General features: G+C 40.3%; 1 protein-coding gene across 6 annotated transcripts in view; it reads right to left on the bottom strand.

Annotated features, from left to right (window-relative positions):
- Nucleotides 1–15,427, bottom strand: part of HIVEP2 (HIVEP zinc finger 2) — a 304,484-nt gene that overhangs the window by 129,512 nt on the left and 159,545 nt on the right. The gene's annotated exons all lie outside the window — the stretch shown is intronic.

Consider the following 15,427-nt stretch of genomic DNA (forward strand, 5'->3'; position numbering starts at 1 on the left):
ATATAATTTTTTCCCACAAATAGAGAGTTCTTTTGGTGGTATTTGATCGCCTCTGTGGTTTTTATTTTTTGCACTATAAACAAAAAAAGAGCGACAATTTTGAAAAAAAAAAAACACAATGGGGGTCATTTACTAAAGGAAAATCCACTTTGCCTTAAGTGCACTTTAAGTGTAAAGTCGCTGTAGATCCAAGGGGGACATGCAAGGAAAATAAAAACAGCATTTTGCTTGTACATGATTGGATGATAAAATCAGCAGAGCTTCCCCTCATTTCAGATCTACCCCTTAGATTTAGAGCGACTCCACTTCCAAGTGCACTTGTAGTGAAAGGTTGATTTGCCTTTCATAAATAACCCCCAATATTTTGTACTTTTTACTATAATAAATATCCCCATTTTTTTTTTTAAATAAGCACATTTTTTCTCTGTTTAGGCCGATATGTATTCTTCTACATATTTTTGGTGAAAAAATCGCAATAAGTGTACATTGATTGGTTTGCGTAAAAATTATAGCATCTACAAAATAGGGGATAGATTTATAGTGTTTTTATTATTATTTTTTATTTTACAAGTAATGGTGGCGATCTGCGATTTTTATTTTGACTGCGACATTATGGCGGACACATCGGACAATTTTGACACATTTTTGGGACCACTGACTATAAAAATGCATTGATTACTGTAAAAATGTCACTGGCAGTGAGGGGGGTTAACACTGGGGGGCGATCTAGGTGGTAACTGTGTTTCCTGGGAGGTGGTTCTAACTGAAGGGGGAGGGGACTGACTAGAGGAAGTGATAGATAGTGGTCCCTAGCTAATAAGAACACACGATCTGTGTGTTTATACACACTCGTCCCTGTTCTGTGTCTCCAGCTTATGATCGCTCGTGGCTGGCGGTCATCGTGACTGTCGGCCACGAGCATCACCCCCTGCTGTGCAGCGGGCACGTGCTTCTCCGGCGGCGCGTGTGCGTCTGCTATCCCGACCCCATGAGCCGACGTATAGCTATGATGGCTCACGCAGGGGAGCCAATCTGCCAGAGTAACTGCGTTGGTTGGTCGGGAAGCGATTAAGAGGGGTTGTGGGTGTCAGGGATTAGACTGTGTGTGGCGTGTATGTGTGTGTGTGGGGGGTACATTTTTAAATATGTCTTCTAAGGGAGTAATGGAAAGTAATGTGGACTATATTAGGGCTAAAAAAATAATAAAAATAAAATTTCCACACATCTGTCAAATAATTTTTAGGTATAGAGTTCCTGTGGGTCTTAGTATTCTTAATCTGATTTCCATATGTCAGCCATACTATACAAATAATAAGTCACTTAAGACTGTTGAAACTGTGAGAAGGCACAGATGTGATAACCACATTTGCCAGGTCACCAAAACCAAACCGTAAACAATACAGATAGAGACTGCAAGCACAATAAGGCAGGCAGGCCTGCAGACTGTGCTGACGGGGAATCCTTCTTGCCGAGCAACTATCTGCTCCCGGCGGGGGGGGAGCATCCCTGCCGGAAGAAGATGGTGATTATTGCTAGCAGCTATAGCAGCTGCTGTTGATCAATCAATCAAATTGGTACATTCAGCCTGCCAACACATGGTTTGAATGGTTCAGCAGGAGCCGGCCGAGATCCAAACCATCAATGACCGGCCTAAGCAATGCTCAAATAAGTGACATAATCTGAGCTTAATACCTAAAATTAAGACTTTTATATGTAAAATTAAATATTTTAATCTTGTATATACAAAAAAAAGCCAAGACAGAGATAATGATGATGGCAATTTTATTATTTAGATTACACATTTTCTCTGTATTGTAGATTCACATTAGATGTTTATAACTTCTCTTTCTTTTATTCAACGTATACTGCAAGCATTTTTGGGGTTAAAAGATTACTCTCCTAACTGAAGAAACTGTGAGGGTCTATTTTTTTTTAAATGAGTCAAATCCCGATCCAATGTTGAATGCTAATTTGTACACTATTCACCATACTTATAAAAAAGTAAATGTTAAGGCCCATACACACGATCAGACTTTTTGACAACAAACATGCAAATTAGCTGTTTTGGAGCAACATCCGACCGTGTGTATGCTCCATCAGACAAACTTTTTTGGTTTTCATCGGACTTTTGTTGGCTGTGGGAACGGACAAACTTTCTGGCAACAAAAGTCCGATGGAGCAAAGTCTGATCGTGTGTACAGAAAACCGTAGGACTTTTGTACAAAGTACAAACAGGCATGCTCAGAACCAATGCAAAAGATCAGACAACAATACAGAAGTTGACCAAAGGTGGCGGTAAAGAGCAGAAAAACCATGTGATTTGGTGAAAGTTGGCTGAAAAAGTCCTGCTGTGTGTATGCAATACAAGTTTAGGGCCGACGCCCTTTGTACAAAAATCCAAGGGAAAGTTTGTACAAAGTCCTATCGTGTGTATGGGTCTTAAGATTCACTAAAATGTTTGCACTGTAATATTTTCCCAGACAAAACATGAAAACCCTATTATATTCTATAGATACCTAGTTGTTTGATTAAAGTACATCTAAAACCAGGAATTACATAGCTCCCAACTGTTCCTGATTTCAAGGGACGGTCAATGATTTGGAACAAAGTCCTTCTGTCCCTCCTTCCTCCTCATTTGTCCCTCATTTGGTGTGATGTATATAGTTGTATATAAAATGCACTACTTATCTTTCATCCAATTTCTAAATTGCTGCATTTGTAAATGTTAAAACCCAGTATAAAGAAATGGTGGTAAAAAAAAAAAAAAAAGCACTTGTGGGTTTAACTATTTTTTTCCCCATTTCATTCTCCTGTAAGGGGGCGTGACAGGGGCGTGTGTCCTATACCTACATACTTTTGCTAATAGGTGCCCCTCATTTCCATCTGAAAAAGTTGGGAGGTATAGAATTGTGCCCACAATACCTAGATGGAGAGTGATTCCTTTACAAAATAATATCAACATGCAAACTGCAGATTCCATACAAATCATTCAGCAAAGATTTTTTTACTCGAAACAATCCAACTCATAGAAAATGAAGTATGATTGACTGCTGGGAGCTCCTGATTTTACTCATCTTCACTGCACATAAACCGGTATGTCTAAAGTGGCATGCATTTATTTTTCCAATATGACTAAAATCACCAGCGGCACAACCAGCTATTATGCGTCCTATTTTTCACATACAGTAAATTGTACATGTTAAAAAATAAAGCCGTTATTCTAGTGGAGACACATAAGGATACATTAAATGTAACTGGTATAGGGCATTGACATAGTTATTACAGGAATAAAAGAGAAAACATGTGTTTTTTTTTATTATTTATATAACATTACTGTGAATATAAAAATACTGTGTCACTTCTTTTAGAATGTATTCATATTCTTTACATTTTTTATTTATTTTTTATTATATTTATCTAGGCCTGAGATGCATATATTTATCCAGAATTGATTTTATGTTATAAACTATATAAAAAAGGTCCTTCCTTACATTCCAAGGTGACGCACTTTATTAAAAGAGAAATATGGGAAAAAAAAATATTTTTTTTGCCCATACCTCTCTTATGGGTCACAGGAGTGCACTTTCTTTTGCTCTCTTGTGACCCGGATTCAACTGACAGTGGTGATAGCCTGCTATCAGCTGACATCACAGAGACGCTCCAGGCTCTTAAAGGATCATATGAAAAAAAGGGAAAAGGGGGAGAGGTCTTAATGGGACTTTATGTGAAACGTATGTGAATATGTCTCCATCCCTGTTTCAGTAGAATCAAAAAGGAAATAAAATAGGTCTTTGTATGAGGTCTGTGCGGCAACAGAAACATAGTCAATATAAAACCACAATGTTTATTGCTAAATAATGATTGCATTTCATATTAGAGAAAGCCATTCATAGGTTTGTGTCCAAAATGACAACATGTAATATACATTGTATGTAAAAAACTTGCAACAACAAAAAGGACATCAATTTTGTTTGGGAGTCACGTCGCATGACCGCGCAATTGTCAGTTAAAGCGACGCAGTGCCGAATCACAAAAAGTGCTCTGGTCAGGAAGGGGGTAAAATCTTCCGGGGATGAAGCAGTTAATTCTGACACATTGCAAAACAAATCAGTATCAGTAATTCAGTAACTGGGAAAAGATCAAATGCACGGAGACTATAGGCCAGTGATGGCGAACCTTGGCACCCCAGATGTTTTGGAACTACATTTCCCATGATGCTCCACTACACTGCAGAGTGCATGAGTATTATGGGAAATGTAGTTCCAAAACATCTGGGGTGCCAAGGTTCGCCATCACTGCTATAGGCAATACTGCTGATCAGTCCTTTGTTCTTTGCTTGCCGTATATGGGCACAGCTTTCATAGTTCTTTAAAGCTGAACTTCAGGAACTATTTGCATTGCATATTTACGCTGGTCCAGCCTTGCACAATGTAAGACTGCATATCTCATACTGGATGGAGCACTGGGGAAACTGGAAATCGCTGTATGCAATTACTGCACTACTACAGTGATAGCAGCAATTTTCCTGGGGCTGCTGATGTTCTGCGTGAGCGGCTTCCTTTTTGCACACTGCTTGTATTTTTTTCAATGAATACAAGGTTTTTCCTGAATGGAGAAGGTGGTGCGGAGCGCAAGGACACCAACTATTACAGTGATTTCCAACTTCCCTAGCAGCCCATTAGGTATGAGGTATGCATATAAGTGTGCAATCCAAAATAATTTCTACGGTTCAGGTTTAAAGTGGAATCTCTGTTTGCATGATTCCATATGTCAGTCTGCAGCAGGGGAGAGAAGGAAGCACTTGAAAATGGCTCAGAATTCTGGGAGCAGTGACATCACCCATAGGCTCCCATGCACCAGCCATTGTCGGTACTCTTTCCACTCCCCTGAAGCCATCGCTGGCACAGGGGAGCATAAGCTGTGGGATCACATGACCGGACCAGGGAGGGGTGAAAATAGGTGAATGTACACATTTATTTGGACAGCATAGGTAGCAGAAGGGGGGGAGGTAAGGTTTTTAAACAAAGTTAGTGTTAGGCAGGAACTCTACCCAGCTATTATTATTATTATTATACAGGCTTTATATAGTGCCAACAGTTTGCGCAGCGCTTTACAACTTGAGGGTAGACAGTACAAATACAACACACTTTATTACAGAAAGAATCAGAGGGCCCTGTTCCTTAGCGCTTACAAGCTACATTACTAACCTGGTCTCAAAATATCAACCAAACCTCTCTCTTCGGTCCTCCCAAGATCTCCTGCTCTCTCGTCAACTTCTCCCATGCTTGCCTCCGGGACTCTCCCAAGCTTCTCCCATCCTTTGGAACTCTCTACCCCAATCTGTCTGACTATCGCCTAATCTATCCGTTTAGATGATCTCTGAAAACCCCTCTCTTTAAAGAAACCTATCCTGCTTCTAACTAATACACTGTGCTTTTACTTTCTCCATCAGCTCATGCCCCACAGCTATTACCTTTTGAATCACTTGACTCTTATGCCCTGTACACACGGACGTAAATTCTGACGGAAAAGGTCTGATCGGATTATATTGTCGGAAAATCCGTTTGTGTCCGGACTCTATCTGACTTTTTCCGTTGGAAATTCCGATGAAAAAAATTTGAGAGCAGGATCTCAAATTTCCCGACAAATCAGACCTTTTCCGATCGTTTGTAGCGAATTCCAATCAGACAAAGTGCCAAGCATGCTCAGATCAAATTACGAGATCAAAGCTATTGGCTACTGGCCTCAACATAGTCCCGTCGTAACGAACGAAAGTCACCACGTTCCGAGCGATCGGATTTTCCGACAATTTTGTCCGACTGTGTGTATGCAACACCAGTGTCGGACAAAATCCATCGGAAAAAATCCAACGGATTTTGTGGTCGGAATGTCCGACTGTGTGTACAAGGCATTAGACTGTAAGCTCTAATGAGCAGGGCCCTCTGATTCCTTTTGTACCAAACTGTATTGGAACTGTAGTGTCTGCCTTAATTTTGTAAAGTGCGGCACAAACTGTTGGCGCTATATAAACCCTGTATAATAATAATACTAATAATAATAATTCTACTTTAAGAATTCCAGTGCCTATAGGAAACATGCTTAAACATGAGCCAGGTACCCTTTCATTTCTGTTTATTCTGCATCCTCTGGTTAATCTTTGTTTCCGCTCATTACTGGTCTGTAACCTTTAACAGCAGAGTGACGCTATAGATATAGAGCATCCAATTCTGCAAGGTGATAGAAAGATGGTTGGGGCACAGCGGGTAACCCTGAGCTGTAGATAAGAATAACAGATGGGTGTTTTGGTGTGTAATGTATTTTATATATTGTTACGGCTTCCCTTAGATCACAAACAGTATTTGTTACAAGTTGGTAGTTCTGCTAGTTTTTATTTCATGAATGCAATGCTGTATAAGCTGGAATTCTCCTGTAATAGTAACCGTGAACCTGAGAAAACATAGTAAGCGTCTTTTAACAGCTTACTAAACTGCTGCCAGCTTTATTTCTTGGAACTTTGTTGAGCCTAATGTTTAATCTACACAGGTCAGGCTGTCCTCAGCTGTAATAGGTGAGAAAATACTTGTATCTACTAATACATGGGCCTGGAAAATTCAGTCGATTTACATCCACAAAACCACCTTGAAATGCTTGGATAAACCCCAATACCCATAAACTTATAAAAAGCAGGCTAATTTAATCAGAATACATATGAAACAAACAACAGTATAGCTTTTGCCTATAGCTGCCAATTAGATTAGTGTGAGTGACTTGTATAGCGCTACCTATGCGAGCTGAATCGCCTCAGGACGCTTTCTTGCCACCAGAGTCAATCTGCGGCTTTTTGCGTGGTCCTTTACCCTGTAAGGTCCTGAAACGCTTGCAAACACATACACATATTAAGGGCAATTTTTTTTTTAGACAAGGTCTAATTAACCTACCAGCATGTCTTTGGAGTGTGAGAGGAAACCGGAGTACCTGGAGGAAACCCACGCAGGCACAGGGAGAACATGCAAACTCCAGGCAGATGGTGTCGTGGTCAGGATTTGAACCAGCTAGGTGAAAGTGCTAACCACTACACCACTGTGCTGCCCTGGGGGGATTTTACTGACTGGAGCAGCCAGAATCTGGAGCAGTTCTGCATCCCAACCAATCATCTTTTAGTTCTGCATTTTCATTTTTTAACTGAACAACAGTGGCCACGTCAACAGGAGGCCAGATGTAAGAACCCGGAAGAGACAGCTGGCTCTTTGATGATGTCAGTGAGAAAGACAGCGATGCAGAATCCAGCATGCAACATGAGGGGTGGTTTACACCAACACAGACAACGCTGGGCTCTCTGGGTAGTTGTGTATATTATTGTAGACAACTTACCATGACAGAAAAGAGGGGACTGAAAAGGAAAATTAGCAGGAGGGGGTAAAGTTCCTCTTTAGAGAAACTTCAGCTACAACTGGACTTATGGAAACTCCTGAATATTTACTTTTTGAATTATTATAACTGTGCAGTTCTAGATTTCCCCCCTTCTTGTCTCTGCAACATAAAGTGGGTCTAGAGCCACTGGGGGCACCTGGAGCATTTGCCACAATATCCAAGTATGCAAAACACACTTGCATATAATGTCAGGTTTACCATTTAGTGTGGTCTACTCTAATGATACAAGGTCCACGCTCTTCCTTGTTGCTCCATCCACCACCACTGCCATATTCTCTTGGCTTTCTTCTGGCTATCCTTGTCTTCTTTCTTCTGCTTTCTATGGGTGGCTACAAATGATGTAACTCCTTTCTATCAAACACTCTATCCGCTACCAACCTTTATTTAGGTTTAGTTCTGCATTGGTCGACAAAGGGTCAGAGTTCACTTGAAACTTGACAGTGACTGCTGCCAACTGGCTCATTTTACATGATGTCTGCCAGCTCCTGAGAGCACATAATAAAGATAAATAACAGAGTCCTGTAGTTAGGAGGAATGTAAACAGCTACTGCTATGTCCTCTCAGGGGCTTGGAGATAGTGGGATCAAGCAGATGACAAGCAGGTGACCTCTAGCTCCTGACTCTGAAATTGTTATAATTTAAGACTTAATTTGATTCTTGTATACCCCAAACTGTGACTGAATCTCTTTAAACTAAACCTGTAGGACAGAAAAAGCTTTTCTCTCCATGATGTGCAAAAACAGCATTTCCTCAGAACAACTCATCCTCCTTTTCACAAAGTGTTCCCTTTCTTTGATTATAAAGATTATGCGTGTCCCTCACCCATATCACACATTGCAAGGCCTGAGGTCTGAAGCTCCATTTAGTAAAATATAAACAATGTTCAATCTTTAGGCTTGTTTAAAAGAGAATTTTGTCCCTACTTCTCCTGTGAGTCACAGAAGGGCGCTTACTTTTGCACTCCTGTGACCCAAAGTCGGCTGACAGTGGGCTATTCCCTGCTTTCTGCTGAGGTAACAGAGCCAAATAATGTTGGGATCTACCTAGCTGCCTGATTGACAGCTGGGTCCGTCTTTCAGTGTGGAGCTGAAAGCTGGAGCCAGCTGCACCCGCCTCCTCCCCTACCCTCCAGTTTTTGCTAGAAGGGGCAAAGAGGAGAGTGATGACAGGCTGTCACTGCTCTTTGGTCTGAGCTGACTGAGAACTGACTGAACAGTGCTTATGTGATTGCTCAGTTCTAGGGCTTGGAGCCGACACTGGACAGCTGTAGCATAGAGTAGAGTATGTAGGTTTATTTAAAATAAAAAAAATCTCCTTTGAGCTCATAGTGACATTATATGTCTTGTGCAAATAAACCAGCCTCAAATCTGATCCCACATTTCATAAGCAAGTCTAGAACAGAGATGTTTTCTGCATATCTAATATACTGTACAGTATTTTACATTGAATATTTCTAAAAAAAAAGACAGGAGACAAAAACTGCTTAAAAGCAGACAAGTTATGAAATGTTCCATTACGATGTGGTCATAACTTTCATTTTTCTTAGCAAGATCATATAGGGATGCAAAAAAATTCAAACTCTCCCAGCATACCCCTGGTCTCCTGTGTTTCTTCTGTTGACAGGCACTTTGCTAATACTCACAATATTTGCTATATTAAGTCAAGAAACATTTTTAAAGAGTATAGAAGAATCATATTAAAGTTATTCAAAATACACTGGAGTTTCCTACGCTGCATACTTATTCACCCAATGTAATAATCCATCTTGCAAATGTGAAATTATAGCCTATAAATATGCAGAAAGGGGAAACATCTGTAGTACAGATCAAGGAACTACCCCTCCCTGAAGATCCAGTCTGTAGCATTTTTCACTTGATTTAAAAAGTCATCAGTCCACATTGTAGAATACAAATTTGAGTTTGTTCCTAAAGAGAGAAAAAAACATTTCATGCTACAAAGGGGATGCAGTACATGTACTTCAAACTGAATGAAGATAAAAACATTGCATTTGAAATGTCTCCAATAGTTTGTGCCCAAATACTACCATAAACATTAATCATTTGTGTTGATTACCAGATTCTGTTTAAGACCAGACCAGCATTTTTCCAGCACAGAAGTGCTGGTGTCAATATACAGTTTCTCCAGTTAAGGAATTCCCCCTCCAGCCAGCAGTGAATAATCCTTGAGGACTGGTAGGTTTCAAGCTGTATAATATAAAACTTAACTTGCTACCGTTCATAGCCCAGTTTGGTGTATATCATTTTGATATTAAGGACATTTACACACACTGAAGCCGGGTTCACATATGTGGGGCTAAGGTTTGAAGTTTGGGGTCCGGTGCGTTTCCATTCACTGGTTCAGGTGTGATTCAGGTGCAAATTTTTGCTTGAATTCACAACTGAACCGAACACTAAAACATACAGGACCCTTTTTGAAACCATGGCCATCCCACACATATGTAAACCGGCTCCAATGGGAGCTAATCACATTCACATGTCACGAGAATTGGATGTGGTTTAAAATGCATCTAATTCGCATATATGTGAACCCAGCCTAAGTGATCTGTATGCACAAACATTTTCCACCCATTGCTAACTGGACTATTTGCGAAGATGCATTTACTTGCGTATATGAGCTTTGCCTTATCTCTAGGATAAGAAACATTACATTTCCCACCCATTATGCCATTTTCCTAAAGTAAAGCTTATTTCCAGTGAGCCCACAATTTGAATTATTTTTACAGTGTTTTACCTGAAAGCAATTTTTGGTGAAACTTTCAAATGTTTGCACTGTATATCTGATCTTCCTTATTTTTCTTATTGTAATAAATTGGGAGATTTGCAACTAGATGAGGTAGTTGTGCATTTCAATGTAATCACTTAACACCTTAGCCACTCACTAGTAAGATGCCATCTTAAATTGGTATTGCAAAACAGTAATTCACTGGTTTTCCCAGTTACATGAATGTCCTGATGGATTTAGTTCTGGGACTTCAAACACTAGGCTGTGGTTACTGAGAAAATTCTATGAAAATCTTTAATGCCACGTACACACGATCTGAATTCCGGCCAGAAAAAGACAGATGAGAGCTTTTCATCGGAAAATGCGACCGTGTATATGCTCCATCGGAATTTAGCTGTCCGAATTTCCGCCAGCCAAAAATTGATAGCATGTTCTCAATTTTCCCGGCGGAAAAACTTTCTATTGGAAATTCCGGTCGTGTGTATGCAATTCCGACACGCTAAAAATCACGCATGCTCAGATTCAACTATGAGACAGAAGCTATTGGCTACTGGCTATTGAACTTCCTTTTTCTAGTCCCATCGTACGAGTTGTACGTCACCATGTTATAAATGATCGGAATTTGGTGTGACCATGTGTAGGCAAGACAGCTTGAGCTGAATTCTGTCGGAATTCCATCGGGAAAACCGCCAGAGCTTTTTCCGACAAGAATTCCGATTGTGTGTACGTGGCATAAGAGTTCTTGATCCAGCTCTGGCTACTTCCTCTGCAGCAACAGATCACTGCACTAGTGATCTGTTGCTCACTGATTAAACTTCTGTGCTTACTGTGTGTCAAACATTCATGTAAGCCTGCCCAGTGTTTTTCAGAATGTTTATTATCATCACAGTGTCAAATATTGGTACAAATACATTTCAGAATGAGCTGAAGCCAAAGGCTAAAGCCTTTGAATTTGGAAGCTCTGAAGATCTCGCAAAACCAGCAATCTGCAAACGGTTCCTGTTCCAGGAAAATACCAAAGACCTGTGTTACATGTGTCTGACCACAAACCAGAACGGCCATAAAACGTTGTCATACCAACAACTCTACAAATTAAATAAAATCATCTGATAAACCACCAAAGAATCTAAAAAAACACTGAAATTGTACAACTACTGTACAACAAATATATTATTTAGTTTACTGTGTACACACAGACTTATCCCCATCTGCCACAGGCTCATCAAGCAGCAGTAGTCTACTGCTTAGGAGCCTCCAGGCAGGACTGTTGCCTCTCGGAACTCATTCTATGGAAGATCCCTTTTCTACAGTGAAAGTGGAGCAAGGGTGTGAATAAAATATATCAGAAAGGTTAGTGATGACCATAAATAGATTGTGGACAGTCTTTAGTGGGTGAAGTTGGGAATCCCTTGCATGCAAAATCACAAACTATGGATTAGGTGTTCTCAGGATAGTCATTTGTTGACACTTATTCAATGTGATTTATAATCATTGGTTATAGTGAAAAACTTTCCTCAGAAAGGCCTTAAAGTAGAACTATAGCCAAACTTTTATTTTCATTTTGGATAGCGTAAAGGAGGATTATAACCCCCTGTCATATTTTTTTTTTTTTTGCCATCTGTGTACCATTGCGGAGATTTCCCTTCACTTTCTGTCTCCTAGCCAAACAGGAAGTGGGCGGAAATCCATGCAAATTAAGGGGATTCCTTGGGGACCCCCAGGTCACTAGAATGAGTGTCTGCATTGGAAGTATTTCCCCTCCATTACTTTTCTGGGAACAGCGCAAAATGTGGGATTTTCTTGTACTTTTACTTTCAATGATAATAATAAACAGGACAAATCGAGAGGGTGAATCTCCTTAATAGGGACGCAGGCAGCATTAAAATCTGACAAGCGTTCTAATCCCTCTCCAAAAGAAACAAAAATGTTTTGTATTTGGTTATACTTTAGGCCGGATTCCCACTGGAACCGGCTGCGGAATGCACAGGAGTGCTGTGCGTCCCTGTTCCTCATTTCAGGGATGAATCAGGGTCAAATCTATGCCTGAATTTGGCCCTGAAATGGAGTCAAAGACGCACAGTGCGCTCCACAGCCGCAACGGAGATATGTGAACCGGCTCCATAGCCAGTTCTCCTGCTATGCAAATTAGATGTGGGTAAAGCTGGTGTGAACCCAGCCTGAATGTAAAAATGCATACTTATGTATGTGCAGCAAAGTAAACAAAATAATAGATGGTTGAAGTTGTATGCAGAGAGTGATTTGTATGCGACTTCTGTTTTGGGAAGTTTTTCAGAGAACAGTGCTACGCAAAAGCAGACCATATGATTGATGTAAGGTCAACTAAGCAGCAGACTTTGGGTGCACAACACCAAAATTCCATATGAAAGATGGCACTGGGCCATGAACTACAATAGCAAAGAGCAAACACTTCCTTGAGATACTTCCTGTCACCTGCACTGTGACTTGTACTTGGCAATCAAAAGGAAAAAATAGATTTTCTTTTCAAAGTAAAATAAGGCGAACTTTACCAGAAAATTAAACATATATGTACAAGGAAGAAGCTTATTCAACAAGATATTTATATCTGCAAAAGACAGGATTTTATATACTCTCTCTCTCTCTTCTCTTTCTCTGTGTGTGTATATATATATATATATACCCACAAAAGCATAATATTCTGTTCTTCGTGCATCTGTCAATGTCAGCAATACGGGTTATGTCATTCTGTATTAGGCCATTTTGTGTGCCATGTATTTCAAACTAATATATCTAAGTGTCAGCTCCAAAAAAAGGCTGGAATTCATTACTGATATGTTTTTTTCTAAATTGGCATCACTGTCATATACAGAGAAACTTGGTTTATCTATTTTGTGCTACCTACAGTAATAAAAAAAAAATCACATTTACGAATGAACCAGTAACCTTATGAGAAATATCTATACTTACAACTTGTGTTCTTTTGGCTTAATGTAACTGTTGTGGCTGGATGCCAGAAATCAGGATAGCGTGTTGCATAATTTAACAGACTACAAGAAGGTCAAAATGTGAATGCTACAGCTGCATTATCTAAATCCCTGGTGCTATAGTACACAGACAAATATGAATATAATGTATTTTTATGTGTGTAATACTGATCTGTATATGGCACACAGAAAACGACGGTACAAAACTGTCAGGGAAGTCTAAACATATCTGTATATTGTACAGGATGCCGTGGCTGGGTCCTGGAAGGACACTATATTTTCCCGCTGTTTGGACTGTGGTCCCTTTAGGAACAAAAAGGGTTAACTTACGTGTCAGAGGAAGTGGGTTAAAAAAAAAAAAGACAGGAAGTTGTAGGTGGGCGTGGAGGAGTGTAGAGGAGACTGTGGATGGTGATTTTGTGTACAGTGATAAAAGTGCAGTAGTGTCCAGCCTGGAAGCCTCCTTGCAGGGGAAGTTACCTGCGACAAAAACCAAGGACTGTTTAACTGTGATAGCAGTTCTGGACTCTGCAAGTCAGTGAGACTGAAATGTCTTTCTGTTGTTGTTGCTGCCGTGAAGCTGTTTAAGTTAAATAAACATTCTTTTGATTGCAAAGCCTGTGTCCTGAAATCTAGCCAGCTCCCCGAACTTGACAATATGCATAGGTCATCTGTGTTTACTTTATACAGAAAAATTATTTAAACGTGTGTTTCCACTTTTGTAGCCAAATTAGGATAACACCTACTTTACATTGTAATGCGTTTGGAAATCCCGACGGAAAAGGTCCGATCGGATTATATTGTCGGAAAAAAATCTGACTTTTTCCAATGGTTTGTAGAGAATTCCGATCGGACAAATTACCACACATGCTCAGATCAAATTACGAGACCAAAGCTGTTGGCTAGTAGCCTCAAGGTAGTAACGTCGTAATGAAGGAATGTCATCACGTTCTGAACGATCAGATTTTCTGACAATTTTGTCCGACCGTGTGTATGCAACACCAGTTTAGGACAAAATCCGTCTGAAAAAATCAGACGGATTTTGTTGTCGGAATGTCCGAACGTGTGTATGGGGCATTACATGTTCCCACTCACATAGCATGCTTGCTTACCTTTTTAATTCCTTAAAGCCAAAAATGTTTTTTTACCTTAATGCATTCCTTGCATTAAGGTAAAAAACTTTTTCTGTTCCTCTGTCCTTCCCCTTCCCTGTGTGAAGGGGAAGAGAGGGAAGAATACATCCAGCACTGTGCACATCTGCATCTCTTCTTCCCTCTCTTCCTCTTCACAAAGAACTCGAGCAGCAGCAGGAGCCATTGGCTCCTGCTGCTGTCAATCAAATGCAGTGAGGAGGCAGTGGAGGTGGGTATAAGTCCCACTATTCCAGTTCCAGTAATCATTGCCCTTATTCTGCTTGTCTTCAGCAAACTGTTTGCAGGCTTTCTTGTGCATCATCTTTAGAAGAGGCTTCCTTCTGGGACAACAGCTATGCAGACCAATTTGATGCAGTGTGAGGCATATGGTCTGACCACTGACAGGCAGACCCCCCCCCCCACACACACACACACCCCTTCAACCTCTGCAGCAATGCTGGCAACACTGGATATGATGCTGAGCACATGCACTCAAGTTCTTTGGTTGACCATGCAAAGGCCTGTTCTGAGTGGAATCTGTCCTGTTGAACTGCTGTTTGGTCTTGGCCACCGTGTTGCAACTTAGTTTCTGGGTCTTGGCAATCTTCTTATAGAGCTTCATGTAGAGCAACAACTATTTTTTTCAGTTCCTCAGAGAGCTCTTTGCCATGAGGTGCCATGTTGAACTTCCAGTGACCAGTATGAGAGAGTGATGGTGATAACACCAAATTTAACACACCTGCTCCCCATTCACACCTTGTAACACTAACGAGTTACGTGACACCAGGGAGGGAAAATGGCTAATTGGGCCCAATTTGGACATTTTCACTTAGGGGTGTACTCACTTTTGTTGCCAGCGGTTTAGACATTAATGGCTCTGTGTTGAGTTATTTTGAGGGGACAGCAAATGTACATGGTTATACAAGCTGTACACTCACTACTTTACATTGTAGCAAAGTGTAATTTCTTCAGTGTTGTCACATGAAAATATATAATAAAATATTTACAAAAATGTGTGTACTCATTATTGTGAGAAACGTTATAAATATATATTGCAATGCAAAGTGTATATATGTGTCCTTGAATACACAAAGCACCAGAAACTTGTCCGCATTTTATGGATTGTGCGTCAGAAAATGAAGAGCAATATAGATCATA

This window comes from Lithobates pipiens, unplaced genomic scaffold (genome assembly GCF_037356315.1).
Source record: "Lithobates pipiens isolate NorthernLeopardFrog02 unplaced genomic scaffold, aLitPip1_a1.2 Scaffold_18, whole genome shotgun sequence".
NCBI classification, from domain to species: domain Eukaryota; kingdom Metazoa; phylum Chordata; class Amphibia; order Anura; family Ranidae; genus Lithobates; species Lithobates pipiens.